Raw genomic sequence first — 27,123 nt, forward strand, 5'->3', positions numbered from 1 at the left:
CAGGATTAGTACCATAGATTAAGGGAGGAGGGGGTCACCACTAGATTTCAGCCCGGGCTAACAGATAAGACTAAGGTGTGGTCAGTGAGCTGAAGTCAGGAATAGAGAGAAGCAGCACCACGGACAGCACTGAAGCTGTTCCCCTGGGCTCGGGGACAGCTGCCCACTTCTTCACAGAGGCAGTTGCAGCTTCCTGAGCCAGCCCTGGCACTGAGGCCTGGGGATGGGGAGAGTCCTGCACTCCTACACTGAGGACCCTCTGCTTGGGGATAGTGAGAGTCCTGCACTCCTACACCGAGGACCCTCCGCTTGGGGATAGTGAGAGTCCTGCACTCCTACACCGAGGACCCTCCGCTTGGGGACAGTGAGAGTCCTGCACTCCTACACCGAGGACCCTCCGCTTGGGGATAGTGAGAGTCCTGCACTCCTACACCGAGGACCCTCCGCTTGGGGACAGTGAGAGTCCTGCACTCCTACACCGAGGACCCTCCGCTTGGGGATAGTGAGAGTCCTGCACTCCTACACCGAGGATCCTCCGGTGCACTTGGAAGGTGTTGGATGCTTTGGGGGCTCAGGGGGCGCAGATTTCTTAGGGCTGCTGGAGTTGGTTTTGTTTTTTCTCTCTCCAGGGGCCTGAGCAGTGATTCTAAAGTTGGACTCTTAACTGGGAGGTGCACAGCAGATTCTTTCCTCAACAGGAGTAGTGCCTTTCTCTGGGAGGCATAGAAAACAAATTGCTATCAATAGAACTCTTTTCAAGACCTTTACAAATAAACCCCAGAAAGACAGAAGCAGATTTCAAATAAATTGTCCAAGTATCAATGACAAACATGTCCTCTATGAAGACATGCAGAGTTCATGCAGGCAGGTCACGTTGGCCACCAGCATTGATCAGTACTTGGTCTCAAAAACAGTGGCTAAGAGCACATGATTTGCAAATGGCATAAGAAAATTAAAATGCAACATCTTTTTTTCTTCAATGTTTGGAAAGAAATTAAAACTGAGCAGGTCTTGCCAAGAAGCCCGCAGGCCATGATGAAATGGGATTGGGAAGCAGGAGTGAAGGAGAGAGGCAAAGGATGGATGTGTGTGTGCAGTTTGTCCGCCGGCAAGCGGGGTTTGAGCCATATCAGTTGGCATGTGCCTCGGTCTTAATTAATGCCTGCTCTCACTTCACTGTCTTTTTATCCCGACATCTTAACATTCTATCTGAACTTGGTCAACTGGAGACTAATGAGCTTCCCCGTGGTGTCCTGGCTCAACCACCCTCTTACCCTTGCCTCCCCCAGGATTTGTGTCCCACTGTGCCATCAGGCGACCTGGGGGTGCAGAGAGCCCAGTAATTAGCCTTCTCCCCATGGGGTTCCTGGGCTTCTGCCCCCTTCCTGCCTCAAGTCTTGTTCAGATATTCTGAAGAGGAATTCCAGCTGTCATTTTCCCTGGAGCTCCCCACAGTGCATGCGGATGGTCCAGAATGAGTTTCCTTCCAAGTGCTGTGAACGTGACTCCGCCTGGGGCCACTTGAGTCCGCCTGGGGCCACTTGAGTCCGCCTGGGGCCACTTGAGTCCGCCTGGGGACACGCGCTGCCCTTGCCCGTCCATTTCCAGCCAGCATTGCCTGCTTGTTTGTGGTCAGTTCGTGTTTGTCTTTTTAAAAGTTTGGCTCAGAAGTTGGAAAATATGGATGAGTCTGGCCTCATTCCTGGTGAGCGGTGGGACCCTGGGCACCTTCTGTCACCCCCACACTCGGTTTCTCCACCAACAGTGAGGGCGCCTCTCAGCACATCGCCACCGGGCTGTAAAGCTTGTCCATGGCCTGTGGAGGTGATGGGTGCAGCTCATCCCCAGCGTCTCTGCTGCTCACTGTTGTCCACGTTTAATTGGTTTAATCGCAAGCTGTGAGCATGTCCTCTGCCTTTATTTTGCATGCAGAGAAAGCCCTGGAAACCCAAATACCCACTAACCCCATCCAGGTGTCAGGGTCCCATCTTTTCCTACAGGGCCCTGACTTTGGTGCTGGAGACCAATTGAGGCCATGTGTTCCGTCCCCTTTGTGGCTCTGCGGCCCTTAGAGTTCCTGCACCTGGTGTTCAGCGGCCACAGGACACTAGGGCCTCCTTATCTGCCACCATGAGGGCCATCGGACTTGGGCAGTGTGCGCTGGGTTGAAAGCGAGGCAGACCGTGCCTGTCATTTTCTTTTTGTGAGGCCACCGAAGCTGCCAGCAGAAGCCCTCTGAAGTCCTCACAGTTGCCCTGACCCATGGGAGCCAAGTGGTCCCCACCTCCCGTCTGTACTTTGTCCCGGTGCACCACCAGTGAGGCTGCTGAATGCCAGGGGCATCGCCACCCACACCCACTGCAGGAGGGCTCTCACCTGGCCTGATGGTGACTGATCCATTTCCAGAATACCAGGCACCCGGGGGTCCAGCTCCCACCCAGTGGTCCAGATCCCATCCAGGGGTCAGAGGTCCAGCTCCCGCCCTGGGTTCCAGGTCCTGCCCTGGGGTCCAGATTCTACCCTGGGTTCTAGATCCTACCCAGGGGTCTAGAATTCCACCCTGGGGGTGGCTCTCAGCCTATATCCCCCAAGTGCTCATCCCAAGCGGAGCTCAGACAAGGACCTGTGTGTAGCATGTGGTATTTTAGGAAGGACTCCGGGGAAAGGAATGGGGGCTGGGAAGAGTGAACCAGGGAGGGAGGAAGGCCAGCCCCAGAGGCTGTGCTGGCTGCTGACCACTGCTGTGGCAGCATCTGGGCGCAACCCCCTGGGACCCTCGAAAGAGCCGGAGAGTGAGCCTCACTGTTGTCCACCCCAGGAGGGAAGAGGCGTGCGCTGACTTCCTGGCTTCAGACCCACTGGCTGGATGTGCATTGGGTGTGAGCTCCTTGCACACCAGGCTTTGCGTGCATGAAAGAGGCCTCATGTCCTGCGGTGCCAGGAAGCCCAGAGCCCAGCGTGGGCAGGAGCACGCCGCCGACTGCCTTGCCACTGTATCGCCCTCAGAGGCTGGTTGCACAGGAAGGATAAACGTGGGACGCTCACAGGACACACGCTGCCCCGCCGGTTAGTGTCAGGACTGCATGAGACATAGCACAGAGTGCATTTAGGAGGGCCCCGGCATGTGGCACAGGCCCCACGAGGCTGGCGATTCCTGTCGTCACCTGAGCAGCCCTGCACGTGTGTGTTCTCCGCTTGGCCTTCTTCTCCTTCCTGTGCAGGTATCTCTGCTCTTTCGAGTGCAGCAGGGGTGTCGACCCCTTGGTGCTGGGCGCTCAGGGCTGAAACGAAGGCAGCTGGGTCCTGTGTCAACCCCAGTGAGAGGGACGCTGTCTCCAGTGCCATCCTGTTCAGTGCCTCCCTCCCTCAACCCAGCATGAATGCAGTGTGTTCTTTGCAGTGGTTTTGGATCAGATACACTAATAACGCACATAATGGTGCTGTGTCCACACTGTACACTGGTGCGTATGAAGTGGAGACAGGGTTTGGGTGACACTCAAACAGGAGGGTCTGCAGTCAGGGCCGCATCCTGGGGCTGGACGGGGCCAGATCCTCAGCCCCTGACGACTCAAGTCCAAATACTGCCTGCCACGTCCTTCCCTCAATTAAGGGACTGGCTTGGTGGCTGGTGTTTGGGGCTGCTTGGTGGTGGGAGTGAGTCTCAGACCCTGTGAGAGCCACCGACCTATGGGAACAAGGCTGAGGTCAACACCTTGGGGCCCAATTTATTCCCATGGATTTGGCAGTGACTTTGGAACGAGGCTGCTTTCATCTGGTGATGGATTCGTTTGGCACCCATGGGTGGAAATACAAAGTGAGGGCCTCAGAGCTGATCTCTGATGTGGTTTGTGGTTCACAGGGCTCTGGAAGTAGCCCCTGCTGCAGCCCAAATCAGCTCCGTAGACCAGGCACAGGTGTATCCAGGCCCCAGGGGCGCAGGGTGACGGTCTCCATCGGGAAGAGGTAGCGAGGCTTTTGCTCAACTTCCCTGCAGGTGGGAGGAGGGGCCTGTCCTCCCCACAGCCTTTCTCCGGAGGGTCCTGTGTGCTGACCCCATCTGCTGCGGAGCAGAGAACCCTCCTCCCCGGAGGCTGCTCCCCTGGGCACGCAGGTGGTGAACTTCAGCAATAACTCATTTGCCGTGGGCAGCTGGTGAAGATGCTTCTTAGTATTTTTATGTGTCATTCTGGTTACATGTGTGTGAGGATCAAAAAAGTCAGTTACCCAAAGCAGTGGGGAGGGGACGCACCAGGCTGTTGGAAAATCACAGGTTGTCTTGATGGGTGCTGCATCCAGATGTTTCTCGACAGACGAGGGAGTCATATGTCTTGATAAATCCACCGTACGTTCAAGCGATCAAAAATGCATGAAGTACCCCGGTAATCCCATCATAAGGTCGAAGCCTTGTAAGTTGGCACCGTCTGTGCTTCTGGTTCAGGATTCCGGATGGAGCTTCTTGTGCGGCTCCTTAGTCATCCTTCGCGTCGCGCCCACGTGAGCCTGGCTGCGTGGCTTGACGCCACCGAGGACTGTCCCAGGGCCACAAGCCCCAGCTGCAGTGGTTAGAGCCATCGGCTGCCCGGCTTGTGTCTGTCTGACTCTGAACAGCTGTTCGCGCGGACGACAAAAGCAACCCAGGATGCTGTCTCCTGTGCGTTTTCAGCTGCCACGTCCCTAAAAGAACATCCTGGGGCTTTTGCTAAACTTCCTGCTGATGGAGAGGAGCCTTTCCTCCCCCGAGCTTCCTTCGGACAGCCTCTGGGTGCCGTCCCCACCTGCTGCTGGTGCCACGTCCGCCATGGGGCATCGTGATGAAGCAGCTTTGGAAGACTGGACCCTGTGCCTGCCAGGAGAAACTGTGCGCTGGCCACAGGATTGTGCATTTGAAGCCTTTGATATGAGCCAATAGTTTCCATTTTTTTGGAGATGAAGGTGCAAGAGATTGACTTGTTCAAGTCAGGGTGAAAATGCCCAAGTTTGTATATTTCTAACTTAACACAGAGCCTGGCGTGGTGACCACAGCAAGGATGACCCAGCCGCCCTGTGCAGGAGGAGGCCGGGCTCAGCCCTGAGGCTCTGTCCCTTTGTGGGGCTCTTGGGCCTCCACCGTCTTGATGTCTGGGGGTGCCGAGGCCGACCCCTCAGGGCATGCAGCCTCCAGCAGTCTTCAGAGAGATGCCAGAGTGGCCTTGGAGGATCGCAGCAGGCGCTTAGTGGGGTGGTTGTGGCGAGGGCCCCACCTACCTGCAGGAATGAGGTAGGCCAGAAATTGTCCCCAGGGAGGGGGCCGGTGCCAGGGCATCCCAGCTCCACCCTACCTGTCCCTTGTCACTGGCCTTGCTAATTCACAGGTGTTCAAATTCCCAGCTATAAGCTGACTTTACCTTGGAGAACCAGAGGGACTGAGAGAAAGAGGGAGGGAGGATGGGAAGCTTTCAATCTGGGTTGCTGGAAAGGACAGGGGAGAGTGGAGCGGTGAGCCCTGGAGCCACAGCCACAGCTGCTGGGTTGGGCAGGCCATGCTGTCCCCGGGAGCCAGAGGCTGCATCTTCATGCCCTCTTGGGAACAGGAAGGGGAGATAAAACGTTGCTGAAGGAGGCTGCTGCGAAGACCCTGGCATAGAGCTTGGACCCTCGATGCACTGAGCCCTGTGACGCTGGACGAAATAAGCCCACCTCAGCACCAAGAGAGGGCAGAAACGTGTCTGTTTCCACTAACTCTGGGTAGGGGAATGTTTTAGGGGGACTTTGAAGAGCTAGGTCTTTGCCTCCCCCAAGTTTGAGGCTGTAAATAATGCAATCCTGTGACTGCAAACCGCCGGGCCAGGAGGTGATGATGAGATGGGGGCCAGGCAGGTTCTGGCGGTGGTGGGGGGGGGGGGGGGGGCGGGGCAGTCACAGGGGCAGGCACAGGCAGGCTCTGAAGAGACAGGGAGAGAACAATACGGCTATTCTAGGAGATGCAGAGAAAGCGCTTGATGACTTGCAGCACCCATTTACAATTTAAAAAAATGGACACTTAGCGAATTCGGAATACAGATGAAGGCTTTAACCTGAGGAAGGGAACCTACCAAAATCCTGCAATGACCCTGGTGCGTGTTCCTGCAAGGCAGGAATGAGAGAGGGGTGCAGGCTATCTCGCATGAATGAATTTGCCTCTCCTGAATGATTAATGATGCTTCGTGTCATGGAAAACCTACCTAGCACAAAAAGGTAGGAAAATAATGTAAAAGTATAAAGATTGGAAAGAAACAAAAATATCATTCACAAATGATTTTCTACATAGAAAATACAAGAGAATGGCCAGGCGCAGTGGCTCACGCCTGTAATCCCAGCACTTTGGGAGGCTGAGGCGGATGGATCACTTGAGGTCAGGAGTTTGAGACCAGCTCGGCCAACATGGTGAAACTCCGTCTCCACTAAAAACACAAAAATTAGCTGAGCATGGTGGTGGGTGCCTGTAATCCCAGCTACTTGGGAGGATGAGGCAGGAGAATCGCTTGAACCAGGGGTGGTGGGGGGAGGTTGCAGCGGGCCAAGATCGCACCACTGCACTCCAGCCTAGGCAACAGAGTGAGACTCCATCTCAAGAAAAAAAAATACAAGAGAATATAGAAACAAACTCTTAGGAATAATAGATTTCAGCAAGCTGCTAGTATAAGGTAAATATGAAGTGAGTAACACTCCTGAGCGCCACCTTCTTGCTGGTTATGATGAGGAAAGGTATCAATAGCACACACACACACCTGCCGTGACGGCACACACACACATATTAGGCACCAAAGAGTAAATGCATCACACGTTGTGCAAAACCTTTTGGGGAAAAGCTGTATAATTTCGTTGAAGACATAAAAGAAGTCCTAAATAAATGGAGAACTAGCCTACGTTCACAGGCAAGATTCAATGTCAAAGAGATGTCATTTCTTTCCCGGTTAATCTATAAACTCATTATAATTCCAATCAAAATTGAAACCAGTTTTTATTGAGCTTGGCAAGTTGACATAAAAAGGCCAAATTTGAAGATTATATCACTAGAGGCACGTTGGGGCAGAGCTTGACAGAGACCATCACAGTAGAGAACTTAGGGTCCCCAAAAATGGAGCGGAATTGCCACCCAAGCTGGCATTGCCAGGTCAGCGGTAGCACGGGGCTCTTGACGAGGAAGGGTGCATGCTTGGCTTTCCACATGGAGAAGACCCAAGGGTGAAAAGCTAAAACAGGCCTCTAGGAGGAAACCTGGGGAGATGTTTTCATGTATGAGACACACATTTCTTAAGAAACAAAAACATAAAACAGAGGAAAACATGTGGGTAAAATGGTTCAATTGAAAGTTTCTGGAGAATGGAAGGCAACATAAAAACTGCAAAGACTAGCCGAGGCTTCACCAACACCGGACTCCTATCCAGATCGTAGAACAGCCTCCTTCAAAGCCACGGGTGATGAGCCACAGAGGGAAAGGGGGGCCGGGTGAGCCCAGACGAAGAAACCTGAGAGCCATGGATGATGAGCACACCACAGAGACACTGGGGAAGAGGGGCCGGGAGAGCCCAGATGAAGAAACCTGGGCAGCCAGTGAGTGGCTGATCATGAGTACTCAGGAAATGCACGTTAAATTCAACAGGGAGAAATCCTCTCTGCCCCTCAGACTGCCCATCAGGCTTGGGAGGTGGTGGGAGACAGGCGTTCATCCTGGTCGCTGCTTTGGGTAGCAGCTTGCAGTGCTGAAACAGTCAAAGATGGCTGTCCCTCAGCCCTGCCACCTCCCATACAAGCGCCTGCTCTGAAAGCTCCTGAGCAGATGGGCCTGAGACGCAGACAGGGGTGCTCGTGGCAGCACCATTTACAATGATGCGAAAACAGAACCCGCCTAACTCCCCGTCAGCCAGGAGGAGGTGGGAAACCAACACAGCGCATGGTTATTTCATATGCGGGGATACAGCGAAGATGGACGAAGATCTACACGCACCAGTGCGGATAGCCCTCGAGGACATGACGTTGAGTGAAAAAAGAAAATTGCAAAAGGATATGTAGGGTATGATGCCAATTATGCTATTTCTCCAAAACACAAAAAGCAATGATGATGAATTCATAGTTGTGTAGTAAAAATACAGAAGCCATGCATGGGAATAAAAAAAACAGGTCTCAGTCATGAGACAGAGGGACCGAGGATGGGAGCCCCTGGGGGCAGTCCTGGCAGGATTCCAGGAGGAGGTGCCTTTGCATGACGGGAGCTGGGGTGGTGGGTCCAACAGCTGTGTGCAGGGCCTGGAAGGCGCAGGCCTGTCTGGGAAGGGAGGAGAAAGGGAAGGCAGCCATATTTTGGCTTGGATAATAACTGGTGAATGGCTGTGTCAGGACCTGCAATATAATAGAAGGAAGAGTGAAGTTTGGGGCAGGGCAGGTTATTTTTGGACCCGCCGGGTCTGAGAGGCCCCCGAGGAATTGTATGGAGACACCGGGCCAGCAGGACGGGTGGGTCTGGGAATCAGCGATGGAGCAGCAGAGCCCCGGATTTGGGTGTGATCATGGGAGTGGCCAAGCTCCCCCAGAAAGGACAGGTGACAACTGCCCGTGGGTGGGAAAGGGAAGCCAGGGACGGGCTGTGGGATCGGACTTGGGCCTCATGGTGCCTGGCGAGGCAGCCACGTGAGACATAGAGACCCTCTGGAGGTCGCGGTTTTCCCAGACCCTGTGACACAAGTGAGGCCTGCTGTTTAAGACTCCTTTCCTCAGAACACGTCCTGGGGGTGCTGGCTCCATCCCGGGTGCTGGGGCTCGGTTTCTGGGATCTGGAAGAATTAGGGTGGAGCTGGCAATGTGGCTGGGAGGCCCCTGCTCAAAGCTCAGCTTCTTGAGGACTAGCAAGGATGGTTTTCTTATTCATCTATTCCTGTGTTTTCCAAATTCTCTACAATGAGCACATTTCACTTTTACAACTAGAAAAATGGATGCTATTTAAAGAGCAGGCTGCTCCCTAAGCTGAATGCCGGGCGTCAGCCCGGCCCAGCACCCACCTGCTCTCCGCCTCAGCCAGCGTGGGGATTTGGAAGGGACAGTGTCTCCCTCTGGGCTCCAGGACAGAACTGACCGTCTGCAAGGGGCATGTTTACTGCAGGAATCAAAAGCACATACATGCACGTGCATCTGTTTGGAAATGAAAATAGATTTTTTTTCTGATTCTAAAAATATTGTTTCCAATTCTACAAAAAAAATACATACAATTCAGAAAGATACAAAACAAAATATCAAGTCACCTGAGATCCTATCACCTGGAGCTATGGCCACTTTAGAGCTTGGTATCTACACTTTCAGGGTTTATTTTTCTTGAGTGCAACACACACAGGCACGCGTTTTTAAAAACAAATAATGTGATCATACTATACACGCTTTTTTAAACAGAAATGTGAGCATACGATACAAGCTTTTTTATGGCTGACTTTAAAAAACTTAATAGGTTGTTTATGTCTTTCTGTTAAGCTTGGACTGGGGACATGTTTAAATGGCCCCATTGTATTTGGACGTATGTGCGTTTCCCATCGCTTGTTAAATCACTCCTCTGTTGTTGGACGTCTAGGATGTTTCCAATTATTCCCTGTTATATTATGGACAACACTGCCGTAAGCATCCCTGAGTGAGTTATATTTAAAGGCTTACAACAGCGCCTGGCACGGGGTAGGTGCTATAAAGTATTTGGACTAAAGTCAAATCTGTGCACACACCATCCTTGTGTTGTTTCCCCAGGATCAATTCCAGCAGGAGGACAGCTGGGCTGAGGGGGCACCGCCCACGTCAGGAAGGTTGTCCCCGTGGCCTGCCTCCGACTGAGGAGGAGCCACCCTCGGGGTCGGGCGTGGACCCCGAGCCGCCGGCATGGGAACCCTCTTTGCTTCGGGGCAACACGGGAGGGGTCTGGATCTCCGACCCACCGTTCCGGGTCTGAATCCAGCTCCGGGACCTGACAGGGATGTGATTGTGGGGCAGCCACATGGCCTCTTGGCGCTTCAGCCTCCTCCCCTGTGACACAGAGGCAGCAATGGTTGGTAACCAGGGACAGCGGGCGGCTCCGTCACACGAGTCAGGACATGTAACCCTTGGAGGGTTGTTGCATCACCCTGGACGTTTGGCCAGACGTGTGGCCATGGTTTTAATCAGGACAATTTTTTGCTTGCTCTAACTTATGAGGGTGGCCAGATCTAGACAGACAGCAGAAGTAACCCGAAGTCCTGGCCGGCCCTGTGCCATCCTCTGACATGTTATCATCGGCGTTCACTCTGTGGGCTCCTCTCGGGGTGATGCCTGCCGGTCTCAGTTTTGGGGTGAAGTGACATTTGGCCTTGACTAGAAGAGGCAGGTTGTGGGGGGCAGGCAGGGTGCAGGCGAGGGAACTGAGGCAGAGCGGGCTGGGAGCAGAGGGGATGTAGGGTCCTCCCAGGCTGACCCCCAGAACCTGGGCGTGCAGGCCTGCTCTGGGGTCCAGGCTCCGATGCAGTCTCAGCGCAGGCCCTGGTGGCCGGAGACAGGGCAGGGCAGGAGCTTCAGGCCACCCGCACCGGCAGCCCTCAAGGCTGCCTTGATGGAATCGGACCTAGATGGACTCTAAGCGGCCTCCTGCTTGGAAACCCTGTCAGACCCTGCGTTTTCTACAGAGCGGCTAAGTCACACGGCTTTTCCGGACGGTGATTATGGACTGCATGTGGGATTGACGGGCCAGGTGAGCTCTCGTGCTTGCCCTTCACACAGGAATGCGGCTGGTCTCCTGTGTCTGGTTCCCGTCTGCATTTTCAGTCCTCACTGTTGAGTGTGTGCAAATCCCTTCTATCACCTGACATTTAAAATAGATACCCTCAGAGTGGAAGTTCGTTCCCATTATTGACCCGCTCACTCTGCAATCTTGAAGGGGGTTCTCCAAGCAGGAGGGAAAGCTGGCCAGAACGCGGTCCTGGAGCAGCCAGGAAGCCGAGGGGGCGGTGAGGGCAGGGATGGCCCAGCTGTGGCCTCTGCCGCTCGCTGGTTTTCACGTGAGACTGCAGCCGGGACAACCCGGAGCCCAGGCCGCCTCTGCATCTGAATAGAGCCAAGCTGCCTTCAGGATCTCACCTGCGTGGCTGTGCCTTCGGCCGCCCGGCCGTGCAGAGCTGCAGGCCCCTTCCCCACCGAGAAGCGTCTGTTCGCGCCCTGCAGGGAGCTGGGCTGGGGGCTCAGAGGATGCCTCTGTGCTTGGCCTTAATGTGCACAGGGAGAGCTTGGGCGATCCTGGCTCAAGGGCTCTGCTTGGAAACAGCTCGGGGAAATGGTTCCTCCCCCTGGATGTAGTCACAGCGTGGTAAATTCCATCTGAAAAATAAAAGCCGAGCTCTTTGCTGAGTCATAGAAGCTCGGAGCTGATTTGCGCAAAAGCCGGACTGAGTCTTGGACGAGCCGGGAAAGATTCTCACAGTCGAGCAGAGCGATGGGAGAGAGGAGCAGACAGCGAGCTTTGGAATGTGAGTGTTTATTTTCTGACTGCTGTAGAGGCTTTGTTGGTTTCGGTTTGGCTGTCTCTGCACAGGCTCTTTCCACCTGGTGCTCTTCTGTATTTAGTGCGCACACGTATGTGGCTGGAAAGTTGACAGTTTGGGGTCTGTCCTCTGAGGGGTGCAGGGACGATCACAGAGGAAGATGCTTCATTTATCCGTTTTCACGTTCATGCTCATGCACACATTTGGAGGAGGCTTGGGCCTGCGTTCCCAGTAGTAGGTTTCTCCTTTAAAGCATGGGTGTGTGTTTCATCCCATATGTAAAGCGGATGCTTGTTCGCACGGCAGCCGTGGTGGGGTGGGTTGGGGAAGCCAGGCTGAGTCTGTGTATTGCCGGCTGTGGTGAGAATCCCACGGACATAGCACCAGAGAGCTGTCTGCACAGCCCGGGAGGCCTGCGGCGGCCGGGTGCTTCCTGGCTGCGTGGGGTAACAGGCTGGACTTTTTTGCTGCTTGTTTTCCTTATAAAGAATAGGTTATCTTTATGGCTTGAGGCCTCACCACCTACCTGCGCATTGATTGGATGGTGTCTTCTCTTTAAAACTTAATCAAGAATCACACATCGCTCATTGATATAACTTCTTATGCAAGGAACTCCAGGTTTTTGGGAAACAACAGCTTATTAACTTACTAATTCACTCTTTGAGGTTATTGCACCATGCCTCAGTTTCTACAGTTGTTCAAAGAAAATCCACTGCTGATTGGGGCTGGCAGGGCTGCGGTGGAAAGGGTGTCACAGGTAACTTGGCAGTACGTTGTTGTACTGATGCTTATTGAGATGTCAGTGAGACTGGCCGGGAAACCATGCAGGCACCCTAGGGATGTAAATACTTGCTGCTGCCGTTGATTTTGTTGTTCACAGTGTGGGAGAACCAGTCACAAAACGGTTTTCTCATTCCAAACCAAGCCTGGAGTAGTAGACTTGAGAGTCCTCTCAGTGGATTGGGCCTTTGAGCAGGTCCGTGGTAAGACGCCACCTCAGTTCCCGAGAAGAGCAGCAGAAGAGGAAAGTGAGCCGGGCCGAGGAAGGACCCTCAGTTTACATTCACAGCATTACCGGCAAAAGGCCGGCGTTTGGATGAGTTTCCCTAAGAGTCCCACAGAGTAGATCAATATGATCAATATGTGCTTGGAGAAGACAAGACGCCTGGCACATTCACATTCCTTCTCCAAGGCTGAGGGTGGGGGGAGGGCATTGGCATTCCTGCTATTCCCGAGGTTTCCCTGCCTCTCCTGTGAGTTGAGGGCACCCCTGTGAAACCTAAGGGCACGCTGTGGCAGAGAACATGCATGGAGCTCCTGTTTCTCTCCCGACAGCCCTGGGAAGGCCTTACTACTTTAGGTCCTAACTAACAATATCCAAACGACCAGGTGATGTTCCCACAGCAAGGGAGCTGTCAGTCAGAGCTGTGCCTCTGCCCCCGTATTTTGGATTGAGCTCCTCCAAGAGAAGTAAGTGTCCTATACACGTTCTTGGAAGGTTGATCTTGACTGTGGACTTCCATGTGGACTGTGGGCTTCCGTGTGGACTGTGGGCTTCCGTGTGGACTGTGGGCTTCCGTGTGGACTGTGGGTTTCTGTGTGGTCTGGACTGTAGGCTTCCGTGTGGACTGGACTGTGGGTTTCTGTGTGGACTGTGGGTTTCTGCGTGGTCTGGACTGTGGGCTTCCATGTGGACTGTGGGCTTCCGTGTGGACTGTGGCTTCCGTGTGGACTGTGGGCTTCTGTAAACTGAATTCCATTCAGGACCAATGCCATATCTTTTTATTTTTCCTTGACTCCTGAGTTTCCAGACAGGCAAGCTAGGATGTGGCTGGATGGTGGGGTTAATTTTCCATTTGGACCCTGAAATGGCCCTCTTTAGTACAGGGATTGAATAAGTTCAGGACACTAGCCACTGAGTTGACTCTTTTTGAAACAGCCTATGTTGGCCTCCTAGGCTTCTTCCATGAATCTCTTGGGCAAGTGTTTCTTATCCATGAACCTCTTGGGCAGGTGTTTCTTATCTCAATATAGCCCTGTTGGTCTGGCACCCCAAGCTGGGCTTTGAGCGATGTGAGGTAGACGTGCTTCGGGAGCCGGAGACTGGAGGTGTCTCCTGTCCTGCACCTTAGCCCCAGGAGCTGCCTGGGCCTGCTTTCTTTGCAGACGTCTTATATTTATCAAACCTGTGCTGCAGGCAAGGGCCATGCTTACTTTCCTTTGGGGTCCCTCTGGAAGGCTCTCAGGAGCTGAGTTCTTGATTGCCTTGGGTTTTTGACCCCAGGACATGACATCAGGAATGTCCTGTGGTTGCCAGTTTCCAAGCAAGCGCAGCTGGCAGGGGCATCATGGGAAACCCTCTCCTTGGCACAGAGAATTGGTCTCCAGAAAAACCGGGCCTCAAAGTGAAGCCGGAATTCAAACCTAGGGAAAGTGACTCCAGCCAGCTCAGGATGAAGGATGTGACTGGATCAGGAGGATTTGCAGACCTTACTGGCCTTAGTGCTCAGCCTGCGGCTGAGTTTGAGGTGATCACATTTAGCTGGACTGGTCCAATGTGTTTAATTGGGTAAGGAGGAATCCTACCCAGGCGCCATTCTTCCTGGGCACGGAGCTTATTAAAACTTGCCCCAGCTGCTGCTCTTCCCAGACATCCACCTGCCTGGTGGGTGGTTGACCCAGGACTACTTTGACTTTGAAGGACCCCGGGTCTTCCTGCCTGAGGAGGACTCTGAGCACCCAGCCAGGGGTGGGAGGCCAGGGGAGGGGTCTGGAGGCCTTGGTTTTTCTTCTGAAGGGACGCTGGGTCTGTGTTACACCCCCGAGGACACGTTTTCCCAGGTCCCCACTGACCTGTTTCGTGTTAAGCTGAGATCCAGTACTATCTTGACGGTGGTGGGGTGGGTCTGAGCAGGAAGGGGCCTGGAATCCATCCCATCTTCACCAGGGACCCCCCAGACAACCTTCTCAGGGGGCTCCTGGGTGTTTTGGTGATGAGCTCCGATGGGGAGGAGTTAGGACTTGGGCTGAAGCTCTGCTGTTTGAAGCTGTCTCACATGTAGGTCTGGCATCCCCCCATGCGTGCAGGTCTCTGTGGTCAACCTCCTGTTGTGTCCAGCGGCCATGTCCATTTCAGAGTTTCATTAAAGAGCACGATTGGCAGGTGCGTAGCACCTGATAGCCTGCAGTACAGCTCTGGTCTCAGAGTGGGAAGAAGAGGAAACCATGGACGGAAGGACCTTCCAGTGACATTTAGCAAAAAGAAGCAAAGTGTGAAAGTGTGGTGGTGATGTTGGGTTGGGAAGGTGGGGGCTTCCTGAGCCCACCCTTGCTGCTTATCCATTCCACCAATGTTCACTGGCACCAGCACCCTGTGTGTGGGCACTGATGGCATAGGGCACAATGGGAGCACAGATGGGGCTCGGTCCCCAGTAGAGTGTGACCCACATGGGGAGTTCTGCAGCCTACCCTGTACCTTAGAGAGTGACACGGGGCTGGCAGGTGGCCGGTGGCATCAGGAGCGGTGAGAGGTGCGGCTGCTGGTATACCACCCTGTGGGGGCTTCGGGCACCAACTCCCAGTGAGTGTCTCCACCTGATCTACCTCTGTCTAAACAGCACTGTCTTCCTTTTTTTTTTTTAGTTGCATTTTTATTTTTTGAGACAGAGTTTCACTCTTGTTGCCCAGGCTGGGGTGCAGTGGCGCGATCTTGGCTTACTGCAACCTCTGCCTCCTTGGTTCAAGAAATTCTCCTACCTCAGTCTCCCGAGTAGCTGGAATTACAGGTGTCCACCACCACACCCGGCTAAATTTTGTATTTTTAGTAGAGATGGGGTTTCGCCATCTTGGTCAGGCTGGTCTTGAACTCCTGATCTCAGGTGATCCGCCTGCCTCAGCCTCCCAAAGTGCAGGGATTACAGGCGTGAGCCGCCGCGCCCGACCTGTCCTCTGTCCTCCCTTTAACAGCACTTCTTACCCTCTGCTGCTTTTTGATGTCTTCAGATCCTTAATCCCATGCGTGATCTTTGCTGTGTGAAGCAGTGGAGCTCCCGGAAGGCCTTTTGACCCTCTTCCTTTTATGTAGATGCGTTTGTCTACTCATTCCTGAAGTCCAAAGGGGAGGGGAGTCCAGCTTCCGAAACAGACCTTGGTACCTTCCTTTTCAGTTTTCACAGATGCTTGTGTACTTTAAGAAGAGCTTAGTCTTTATGACTTTTAAAAGAGCCCCCAAAGGCCCTATGATCTGGGCATGGTGGCACATGTCATAGTTTTGGGGCAGCTACAGTGCTGGCTGGAGCAAACTCAGGAAGAGAGGAGATGGTTTCTTCTCCAGCTGACAGCCACGCTCAGACACAAGCGCTGGGCTTGCAGCTCCCATCCACGCAGAAGGATCTCTATTATTTCCATTTCACTTACTTTGCATTTACTTTTCTTTTTTCTATGTTCTTAAGATGAAAGCATAAACTAGGATTAGATTATGATTGGAGACCTTTCCTGTGTTCCAGTATAAGCCTTTATTGCCGTAACTTTTTCTCTTTATACCACTTTAGCTGTGTCCTGCAACTTCTGATATGTTGTTCTTGTATTTTCATTCAGTTCAAAATATTTCTATAACTTCGTTATGATTTCTTCTTCCACCTATGGGTCATTTAAAAGTGTGTGTGTGTGTGTGTTTTAATCCAGATGTTTCTTTTTTTCTTGATATCTTTCTATTACGTATTTCTCGTTCAATTTCTTTTTGGCCAGAGAACGTACTTTGGATAATTTCAGTTATTTTAACTTCGTTGAGGTTTGTTTTATTACCCAGCAAATAGTCTATTTTGATGAATGTTTTATGTGTGCATCAAAATACTACATATTCTGCTATGGTTGGGTGGTATATCCCACAAATGCCAGTCAGATCCACTTGGTTGATGGTGGTGTTGAAATCTTCTGTGTCCTTACAAATTTTCTCTTGCTGCTTTTTCAGTCCTAGGAAGTGAATATCCTTACCAATTTTCTCTGCACTGCTTTCATCTCTTAGAGGGATGAATGTTGAAGTCTCCAATATGATTGTGAATATCCCTGTTTCTACTTCTGTTTCTATTATTTTTGTTTTATGTATTTTGGGTACATATAGATTTAGGATTGGCATGTCTTCTCAATGTATTGACTCCTGTATCATTATGTATAGCCCTTGTTATCCCTGTATAGCGTTTTGCATCTGTTTATTTTTAACCTGTCTATGACTTTATATTTAGAGTGGGTTTCTTCTTTTTTCTTTTCTTCCTTCCTTCTTTCCTTTTTCTTTCCTTTCCTTTCTTTCTTTCCTTTCTGTCTTCCCTTCCTTTCCTTCCTTTCCTTCCTTTCTTTCTTTCCTTTTTTTCCTTTCTTTCTTTACTTTCTTTTTTGAGATGGAGTTTTACTTCTGTCACCCAGTCTGGAGTGCAATGGCACGATCTCGGCTCACTGCAACCTCCGCCTCCCAGGTTCAAGTGATTCTCCTGCCTCAGCCTCTCGAGTAGCTGGGATTACAGGCATGCACCACCATGCCCGGCTAATTTTTATACTTTTAGTTGAAACAGGGTTCCGCCGGCCTCAGCCTCCCAAAATGCTGGGATTACAGGCATGAGCCACCACACCTGGCCTAAAGTGGGTTTCTTGCAGAAAGCATAAAGTAGATTCTTGCCTTTTTAAAACGTTTAGGCTGGGTGCTGTGGCTCATGCCTGTAATCTCAGCACTTTGGGAGGCTGAGGTGGGAGGATCACTTGAGCTCAGGAATTTGAGACCAGCCTGGGTAACACAGTGAAACCCAGTCTCTACAAAAAGTTAAAAAATTAGCTGTAGTGTGGTATAGTCCCAGCTACTTGGGAGGCTGAGGCTGGAGGATCACTTGATCCCAGGAGTTCAAGGCTGCGGTGAGCCATGATCGTACCATAGCACTCCAACCTGGGGGACAGATCAACAGCCTGTCTCAAATAAATAAATAAATAAAACTTTAATCTGAAAATATTTGCCTTTCAACTATGTTGTTTAGCCCATTTACATTTAATATTTAGTGATGCAATTGGATTTAGATCTAGCTTTCTGCTATTTATTTTCTATTAATATTATCTCTTCTTTTCTTGCCTTCTTTGGATTAAGTATTTTTTATGATCCTATTTTATCTCCATTGTTGGCCTCTATTCATTATACCTCTCTTTTTAGAATTTTTATTTTTATTTCTTTAGGGTACACGTGTAGATTTCTTACATATGTATATTGTACAGTGGTGACAGCTGGGCTATCAGTGTCCCCATTACCTGAATAGTGAACACTGTATCCAATAGCTAATTTTTCAGCCCTCACCCCTCCCACCCTTCCACCTTTTATAGTCTCCAGTATCTATTCCACTCTGTCTGTCCATGTGTTCCCATCATTTAGCTCCCACTTGTGAGAATGTGTATTTATTTGACTTTCTGTTTCTGAGTTATTTCATTCAGGATAATAGCCTCTAGTTCTATTCATGTTTCTGCAAAAGACATGATTTCATTCTTTTTTTGTGGTTGAGTAGTATTCCATGTTGTGTGTGTGTGTATGTAGGGCACAAATTTTTATCCAATCCTCCACTGATGGACACTTTGATCTTCTTTTCTTTTCTTTTCTTTTTTTTTCTGAGATGGAGTCTTGCTCTTTCGCCCAGGCCAGACTGTAGTGGCGCTATCTCGGCTCACTACAAGCTCTGCCTCCCAGGTTCATGCCATTCTCCTGCCTCAGCCTCCCGAGTAGCTGGGACTACAGGCGCCTGCCACCAGGCCCGGCTAATTTTTTGTATTTTTAGTAGAGACGGGGTTTCACGGTGTTAGCCAGGATGGTCTCAATCTCCTGACCTTGTGATCCACCCGCCTTAGCCTCCCAAAGTGCTGGGATTACAGGCGTGAGCCACTGTGCCCGGCCTATCTTTACTATTTTTTTTTTTTTTTTGAGACAGGATCTTGCTCTGTTGCCCAGGCAGAAGTGCAGTGATATGATCTCAGCTCACTTCAGCCTTGACCTCCCGGGCTCAAGCGATTCTCCTACCTCAGCCTTCTAAGTAGCTTGGACTATAGGTGTACACCACCATAACTGGCTATTTTTTTGTTTTTTCTGTAGAGACTCGGTTTTACCACATTGCCCAGGCTGGTCTTGAACTCCTGGGCTCAAGCAGTCCACTTGCCTTGGCCTTCCAAAGTGCTAGGATTACAGGTGTGAGCCACCACACCTGGCCTATCTTTACTATTGTGAATAGTGCTGCAAGAAACATATGGGTGCTGATATCTTTCTTATATAATGATTTCTTTCCTGTTGGGTAGATGCCCAATGTTGAGATTGCTGGATCAAATGGCAGTTCTACTTTTAGTTCTTTGAGAAATCTCCATACGGTTTTCCATAGAGGTTGTACTAATTTACATTCCCACCAGGAACGTACAAGAGTTCCCTTTTGTCTGCATCCTTACCAACATCTGCTATTTTTTGACTTTTGTTTTGTTTTTTTGAGACAGAGTCTGGCTCTGCCACTCAGGCTGGAGTGCAGTGGCGCAATCTCAGCTCATTGCAACCTCTGCCTCCTGGGTTCAAGCGATTCTCCTGCCTCAGACTCCTGAATAGCTAGGATTACAGGCATGTGCCACTGTGCCCAGCTAATTTTTATATTTTTAGTAGAGATGGGGTTTTACTATGTTGGTCAGGCTGGTCTCGAACTCCTGGCCTCAAGTGATCCACCCACCTTGGCCTCCCAAAGTGCTGGGATTACAGGTGTAGGCCATGGCACCTAGCCCCATTTTTTGACTTTTTAATAATAGCTATTCTGACTGGTGTGAGATGGTATCTCATTGTGGTTTTGATTTGCGTTTCTCTGATGATTACTGATATTGAACATTTTTTCACATGTTTATTGGCCGTTTGTCTGTCTTTTGAATAATGTGTTTATATCTATCCTTTGCCCACTTTTTAATGGGTTTTTTTCTGGTTGAGTTCTTGGGGTTCCTTGTAGATTCTGGATATCAGCCCTTTGTCGCATCCATAGTTTGCAGATATTTTCTCCCATCCTTTAGATTGTCTGTCTACTCTGTCAATTGTTTCTTTTGCTGTGCAGAAACATTTTAGTTTAAGTCCCATTTGTCTATTTTTGTTTTAGTTGAGTTTGCTTTTGTGGACTTAGTCATGAATTCTTTGCCTAGGCCAATGTCCAGAAGAGTTTTTCCTAGGTTTTCTTCTAGGATTTTTATAGTTTTCTGTCTTACTTTTAGGTCTTTAATCCATCTTGAGTTAATTTTTGCACATGATGAGAGGTATGGGTCCAGTTTCATTCTTCTGAATTATGGCTATCCATTTTTCCCAGCACCATTTATTGAAAAGGGTGTCATTTCCCCAGTGCATGTTTTTGTTGACTTTGTTGAAGATCAGCTGGTTGTAGGTAAGTGGCTTTATTTCTAGATTCTCCATTCTGTTCCATTGATCTATGTGTCTATTTTATACCAGCACCATGCTGTTTTGGTTACTATAACTTTGCAGTATAATTTGAAATCAGGTAATATGATGCCTCCAGCTTTGTTCTTTTTCCTTAGGATTCTCTTGGCCATTTGAACTCCATATTAATTTTAAGGTTGTTTTTTCTAATTCTGTGAAAAATGATGTTGGTAATTTGACAGAGGGCATTGAATCTGTAGATTGCTTTGGGCAGTATGGATTATACTTCTCTTTTAACTGAATTTTTAGTGTTTGCTTTAGGGTTTTCAAATTTACAGCTTTTCACAGTCCTTCTTGAAGAAATAATGCTCCCTTTAAATTTTTCAATTTTTTTTTTTTTTTTTGCTATTGCTTTCATATACTTCACCTTTTTTTTTTTTTTTTTTTTTTTTTAAGACAGCCTCACTCTGTCACCCAGGCTGGAGTGCAGTGGTGTGATCTTGGCTCACTGCAAACTCTGCCTCCCAGGTTCAGGTGATCCTTCAATCTCAGCCTCCCGAGTAGCTGGGATTACAGGCATGCACCACCACACTGGGCTAATTTATATATTTTTAGTAGAGGCAGGGTTTTGCCACATTGGCCAGGCTGGTCTCAAACTACTGACCTCAGGTGATCTGCCCGCCTTGGCCTCCCAAAGTGCTCATGCCTGTAATACACCACGCCCTGCCTCAGATACTTCTATATATGTTAGGAAGCCTCCAGTGCCTTGTTGCTAGTTTTTCTGTGCATAATCTCTTATCCTTCCAAATGAATAAAAATAAAAAAGTCTTTTTATATACCCCCATTTTTTACTGTTTTGAGAATGCTTCGTTTCTTTGTGTAAATGCAGTTTCCATTTGACAACACCACCTCCCCTGAGGAGCTTCCTTAGCAGGTTTTGTAGTGTAGGTCTGTGGGCCGCAACTCCTTTCAACTTGCATCTGTCTGGAAACGTTTACTTCTCCTTTTTTGTTTTTTTGGTAACAGCTTTAATAAAATGTAACTCACATACCACACAGTTCGTCCACTCAAGTGTGCATTCACGGGATTGTAGTGCATTTACAGAGTTGCACAACCACCACCACAAATTCAGAACATTTCCATCGCCCCCAGAAGGAACTCTGAACCCTTGAGCAGTCACTCCCCACCCCTCCCTGCCCCCAGTCCCTGACAGCCACGCATCTCCCTTCTTCCTCTGTAAATTCGCCTCTTCTGCACCTTTCACATAAATGGAATCATACACTCTGTGGCCTTTTGTGTCTGGCTGCTTTCACTTAGCGTGGGGTTTTCCGAGTTCATCTGTGTTGTCATATGCGTTAGGTTTTCGTTCATTTTCATTGCTGGAATAATATCCTATCACGTGGATAGACCGTTTTTGTTTATCTGTTCACGAGTTGACTGACGTTTGGGTCATTTCCACTTTTTTGGCAATTGTGAGTCACGTTGCCGTGAACATACCTGTGTGTGTTTTTGTGTGGCCTTGTGTTTCCGTTCTCTTGGGTTTACACCTAGGGGTGGATGGCTGGCCTATGGTGGCCCCAGGTCCAATGGTGTGAGGGCTGGCCTGTGGTGGCCCCGGGTCTTACCGCGTGAGGGCTGGCCTGCGGTGTCCCCGGGTCTGACTGACTGAGGGCTGGCCTGCGGTGTCCCCGGGTCTGACTGATTAAGGGCTGGACTGTGGTGGCCCCGGATCTGACTGATTGAGGACTGGCCTGCGGTGGCCCCGGGTCTTACCATGTGAGGGCTGGCCTGCAGTGTCCCCTGGTCTGATTGATTGAAGACTGGCCTGAGGTGGCCCCAGGTCTGACTGATTGAGGGCTGGCCTGCGGTGGCCCCAGGTATGATGGCATGAGGACTGGCCTGCAGTGGCCCCGGGTCTTACCGCGTGAGGGCTGGCCTGCGGTGTCCCCGGGTCTGACTGACTGAGGGCTGGACTGTGGTGGCCCCGGATCTGACAGCAGTGTGAGGGCTGGCCTGCGGTGTCCCCGGGTCTGACTGATTGAGGGCTGGCCTGTGGTGGCCCTGGGTCTTACTGCGTGAGGGCTGGTCTGTGGTGGCCCCAGGTCTGTGGTGGCCACACTGTCTTCAGGCAGCCTCCACCCCAGCGTGTGAGAGTTTTCTGCTCTTCCCCAAGCGGCAGCCAACTTCTGCCCACACAGCTTCCTCTCCTTGCTCGGGAGCAAAAGGTTTTTGCTTCCACGCTTAGCCTAGAAGGGGTAGATTCAGGAAGAAGGGGGCCTCTGCTTCCCCCTCTCCCGGTGACCAGGGGAGAGGGTTTGCTGTGCTTCCCCCAGTGGCTTTGTCCGAAAGAGGGTTCTGGGCAGGGGGTGTCCGGTACCTGCACCTGGGGCCACTTCCCGTCTTCTGCTCTCTCAGCCCTTCCTGTGAGTGCCTGGTGCCCTCCCCTATCTGAGAACTTGGTCCCAGCTCTTCTGAAGGGCACACTGGGCCACAGGGGGCCCGAAGAGTCCTCGTCCACTGTCTCCTGTGTTCAGCTGACTGTGGGGAACCTGGGCCATTTGAGGGTTTGTCACCATTTGGAATTCAGCCCCTTGGGGGCCTGGAGCTCATCAATGGACTCCAGGAAAGACATGATTATGTAGATGAGGTGGCTTTATTTGTTTCCAGGATGGGAGTGACATTCTCTTGTGATTTTCTACATCTTAAGCGGAGGTGGTTTTCTTGTGTTTTTTTGAGACAGAGTTTCACTCTTGTTGCCCTGGCTGGAGTGCAATGGCACGATCTCAGCTCACTGCAACCTCCACCTCCTGGGTTCAAGTGATTCTCCTGCCTCAGCCTCCAGAGTAGCTGGGATTACAGGTGCCCGCTACCATGCCCAGCTAATTTTTTTTTTTTTTTGAGATGGAGTCTCACTCTGTCACCCAAGCTGGAGTGCAATGGCGTGGTCTCGGCTCACTGCAACCTCCACCTCCCGGGTTCAAGAGATTCTCCCGCCTCAGCCTCCTGAGTAGCTGAGACTACAGGCATGTGCCACCACACCTGGCTAATTTTTGTATTTTTAGTAGAGACGGGGTTTCACTATGTTGGCCAGGCTGGTCTTGAACTCCTGGCCTCAGGTGATCCGCCCGTCTTGGCCTCCCAAAGTGCTGGGATTACAGGTGTGAGCCACCTCACCCAGCCTCTTGTGTTTTTAAAAAGACTTTTGTTACCTTGTTTGTAAATTACCTCTTTTGATAGTTACCAGTTTATCTAGTGAGATCTTATTGGTTTTGTTATTACATTTCACAACCTCCTGATATAGTAAAGATACTTTTTGTTGTATTTACTGCAAAGATTATTTCGACTGGTTTCTAGCCTCTCAGTTGCATCACTCATTTATAATAAAGATGTGGAAGGATTTCATTTGCTGGGACATTTTTTTTTCCTTTTGTATATTCCTTTTATCTTTTTTAAGCCTAGAAAGGCCTCTCCTCTCCAGAGATTTGAAAAATGCTCGCTTTTGCTTTTTCCCAGTGGTTTTAATGCTTTGACTTTTTTCACCTTTAATTCCCTTTAATCCATTTAGAATTTTAAGGTAGAAAGGCAATGATCCATAGATTCATTTCTCCTCACAGTCAGCAGCCCAGCATCCCATTCCCTGCACATAACACGCCCCCTTTCCCACTGAGCCCAAGGACCTTCTCTGGGGGGGGGTCCCGTTTCTGGCCATGTGCTCCTGTTCAATCATGTAGCCACTCCTGAGGTTTTGGGGTTTCTTTTCCAGTTGGGTAAAACTGCATTATTTGGACTAGAGAATTGTTTTTCTGTTTGAAACAAAGTTTGCAGCTTTCCCCCCAGGCCCGTTTGAAGCTGCTCCCTTGGCCTGGCCGCCAGAACCTCCCCCGAGCGTGTTCCTCTTCTGTCGTGCTGCCACTGTGCTGGCTGCCAGGCCTAGGAGGGGCTGGGTGATTGGCCGTGGCCGCCGTGCGCCCTGAGCTGCCCGTCACGAGCCAGTGTTGTCTGACTGCACAGGCCGTGGCGTTCGGCAGGCGCAGGGCTGGTGGGTGGCCCTGAAGGCTCAGATAAGCGGCGCATGGGAGTGACCCAAATGCCCACTCCTGTCCCGTCACCCTCTCTCCTGGCACCTGCGGCTTCCAGGAGACCCCCCACAGCCAGCTGCCGAGGCCTGGGCCCGGCTTACAGTGGCCCCCGCAACGTGGGCGCCTGGCCTGGAAGCGGACGGCCCAGCCCCACAGCGCTGGGGTCTGTGGACCCCGGTAGCCCCGCTTCTGGTGGTGGGCTCTGCATTTGTTTTCTCTTGCTGCCATGACAAATTCACATAGAGTTCCCCATATTAGATGGGTCCATTTGCTGCCTCTTGCTGTTTTCTCTGAAGTCTGGGCTGGGGCTCATTCCAGGCTCTGGCCCCACTGCCTTTCCTGGGTCTCATCTCTTGTACTTTTGGTTGTTAGCAGATTTCAGCGGTAGCACTGGAGGGCATGCATTTTCGTTTTTGTTGTTTTGAGGATTGAAAGTTGTTTATTTACACACACATGCCAGCAGTTGGCTGCAGAGATACCAACATGGAAACAAGCCAGGAGGGTTGACACTATTTACATATAAAAGAATCAAGATTGGTACATGGAACACGAATATGCCACCAGTTTTTAAATTTTAACTGTGGTAAAATAGACATGACATAATTTTTACCATCTTAGCCATTTTTAAGTGTGCACTTCAGTAGTGTGAGGTATATTCACATTATTGCGAAACCAATATCCAGAACTTTCTCATCTTGTAAAACTGAAACTCTGTCCCCATTGAACAGCTCCTCACTTCCCCTCCTCCAGCCCCTGGCAGCCACCTTCCATTTTCTGTTTCTATGAGTTTGTTCCAAAGACCTCATGCCTCCGTGTTGTGGCACGTATCAGAATTTTCTTCCTTCTTAAGGCTGAATCGTGTTCCATCTTGTGTGCAGACCACATCTTGCTTATCCATTCATCTGTCAAGGGACATTTGGGTGGGTGGCGTCTGCCTCTAGGCCATGGTGGATACTGCTGCTGTGAACACAGGTGGACAAATGTCTCTTCCAGACCCTACTTTCAATTCTGTTTTTAATATTTTGAGGTGGCATGGTGGCTCACACCTGTAATCCCAGCTACTCAGGAGGCTGACGCAGGATAATTGCTTGAGCCCAGGAGTTGGAGGCTGCAGTGAGCTACAGTCATCACTGCACTCCAGCCTGGGCAACAGTGTGAGACCCCACTCAAAAAGATTTCTTTTGAGGATCCATCATGCTGTTTTCCATAGTGGCTGCACCATTTGACATTTCTGCCGACAGTGTACCAGGCTTCCAGTTTCTGTACACCCTTACTAATACTTGTTATTTTTTGGTTTTTGATCATAGCCATCCTAATGGGTGTGAGGTGGCGTTGCATAGTGGTTTTGATTTGCACTTTCCTGACAATTTGTAATGTTGAACACCTTTTTATGTGCTTATTGGCCATTTGTATATCTTCTTTGGAGAAATGGGTATTCAAATCCTTCCTAATTTGAAGATCAGATTATTTATTTTCTTGTTGTCAAGTTATAGGATTTTTTTTTTTTTTTAGATGGAGTCTCTCTCTGTCACCCAGGCTGGAGTGCAGTGGTACAATGTCAGCTCACTGCAACCTCTGCCTGCCAGGTTCAAGCGATTCTCCTGTCTCAGCCTTCTGAGTAGCTAGGACTACAGGCATGTGCCACCATGCCCAGCTAATTTTTTTTTCTAGTAGTGACAAGGTTTCACCATGTTGACCAGGCTGGTCTCGAACTCCCAACCTCAAGCAGTCTGCCCACCTCAGCCTCCCAAAGTGCTGGGATTACAGGCGAGAGCCACCGTGCCCGGCCAAGTTATAGGAATTCTTTATATATCCTGGACATGAACTCCTTATGAGATACGATTTGCAAATATTTTCTCCCATCCACAGGTTGTCCTTTCAGCCTGTTGCTTATGCCCTGTGATGCACAAAAGTTTTTAATTTTGCCATAGTCCAGTTTATCTATTTTTACTCTTATTGCCTCTGCACTGATGTCATATTCAAGAGATCATCCCCTAAGTGTCATGAAGCTTTTGCCTTAATTTTTTTTCTAGAGTTTTGTACTTTAAGGTCCTATGTTTAGGTCTTTGATCCATCTTAGGTTAACTTTTGCATAGGGTGTAAGGTAAGGGTCCAACTTCATTCTTTTGCATGTGGACATCCAGTTTTCCCAGCATCATTTATTGAAAAGACTATCATTTCCCCATTGAGTAGTCTTACTTAGTACCCTTGTCAAAAATCATTTTATATGTGAACTCACACTTATTTGTAAACCCAGGATTTATTTCTCCTATGTTTGCTTCTATGAGATTATTGTTTTACCTTTCACATTGTTATCTGCAATCCATTGGAAAATGATTTTTTGTCTATGGTAGGAGCAAGCTATATTTTTCTGTGTGAATGTCCAGTTAACTCAGCACTATTGATAAAAAAGACTGCCTTTGCCCAGTGCCTCACAGTGCTGCCTGCATCACAGACCAGCAACTGCTCACATGCTGGTCGGCTCCTGAGCTCTGGAGTGAATCCTGAGTCTCATCTGTTCTTATCCCAGTGCCCGCATCTTTACTAAGGTGCCCTTGGAGAGGTGTGGAGATGGGTAGTGCGAGGCCTCCGGTTCTGCCTTCATCGTCACGGTTGCCTCCGTTATTCTTGTCCTCCTGTTCTTTTATGTATAGCACAGGTCAAGCTGCAGAGATGAGCCAGCCCCTCTGTTTGGGTTTGTGGTTCTGCTGAGCCAACTGGCCTTTCCGAGGAGTCTCGGGGGGAGACGCGATCCTTTCCTGAGGCACGGGAGCAGCAGTGCACAGAGAACCACACGTCGCTTCCCTACAGAGCAGCCCTCATCGGCCTCATTGATTTGGGTCTTTTTAAATCTCCATGTCTCTTCTTAACCGGCCACTGTCTTCCTCTGCTTTCATGCACATAGGGATTTTATTTATGCTGACTGTTTTCCTGTCCCTGCCTACGAATTCTGTCATCTGTGTCATGTCTGCGTTTGTCTCTGTGGGTCGGCTTTACCCTCCTCATTGTGAGTCCCAGGTCTCTGCTCATTGCATGCTTGGCAATTTTTTAAATTTAATTTTTATTATTTTGCTTCCCATTGACCAAACCCAACCTGGTAATTCTTGATTAGATGCCAGACATTGGGCATTGTTTGTTT

At 50.1% G+C, this 27,123-nt stretch overlaps 1 protein-coding gene across 21 annotated transcripts in view; it reads left to right on the top strand.

Annotated features, from left to right (window-relative positions):
• Positions 1-27,123, top strand: part of JAKMIP3 (Janus kinase and microtubule interacting protein 3) — a 150,864-nt gene that overhangs the window by 18,159 nt on the left and 105,582 nt on the right. For 7 of the 21 annotated variants that reach the window (XM_063782294.1, XM_063782292.1, XM_063782299.1 and 4 more), the window contains exon 1: positions 10,537-11,483. The exons of 1 other annotated variant lie outside the window; for it this stretch is intronic. The gene's annotated coding sequence lies outside the window, so the exon portion shown is untranslated. Of the gene's footprint in view, positions 1-10,535; positions 11,484-27,123 lie in introns of those variants that run through there. 13 more of the 21 variants (XM_063782303.1, XM_063782304.1, XM_063782305.1 and 10 more) reach the window with 5 other exon arrangements.

Source organism: Pan troglodytes, chromosome 8 (assembly GCF_028858775.2).
Source record: "Pan troglodytes isolate AG18354 chromosome 8, NHGRI_mPanTro3-v2.0_pri, whole genome shotgun sequence".
NCBI lineage: Eukaryota > Metazoa > Chordata > Mammalia > Primates > Hominidae > Pan > Pan troglodytes.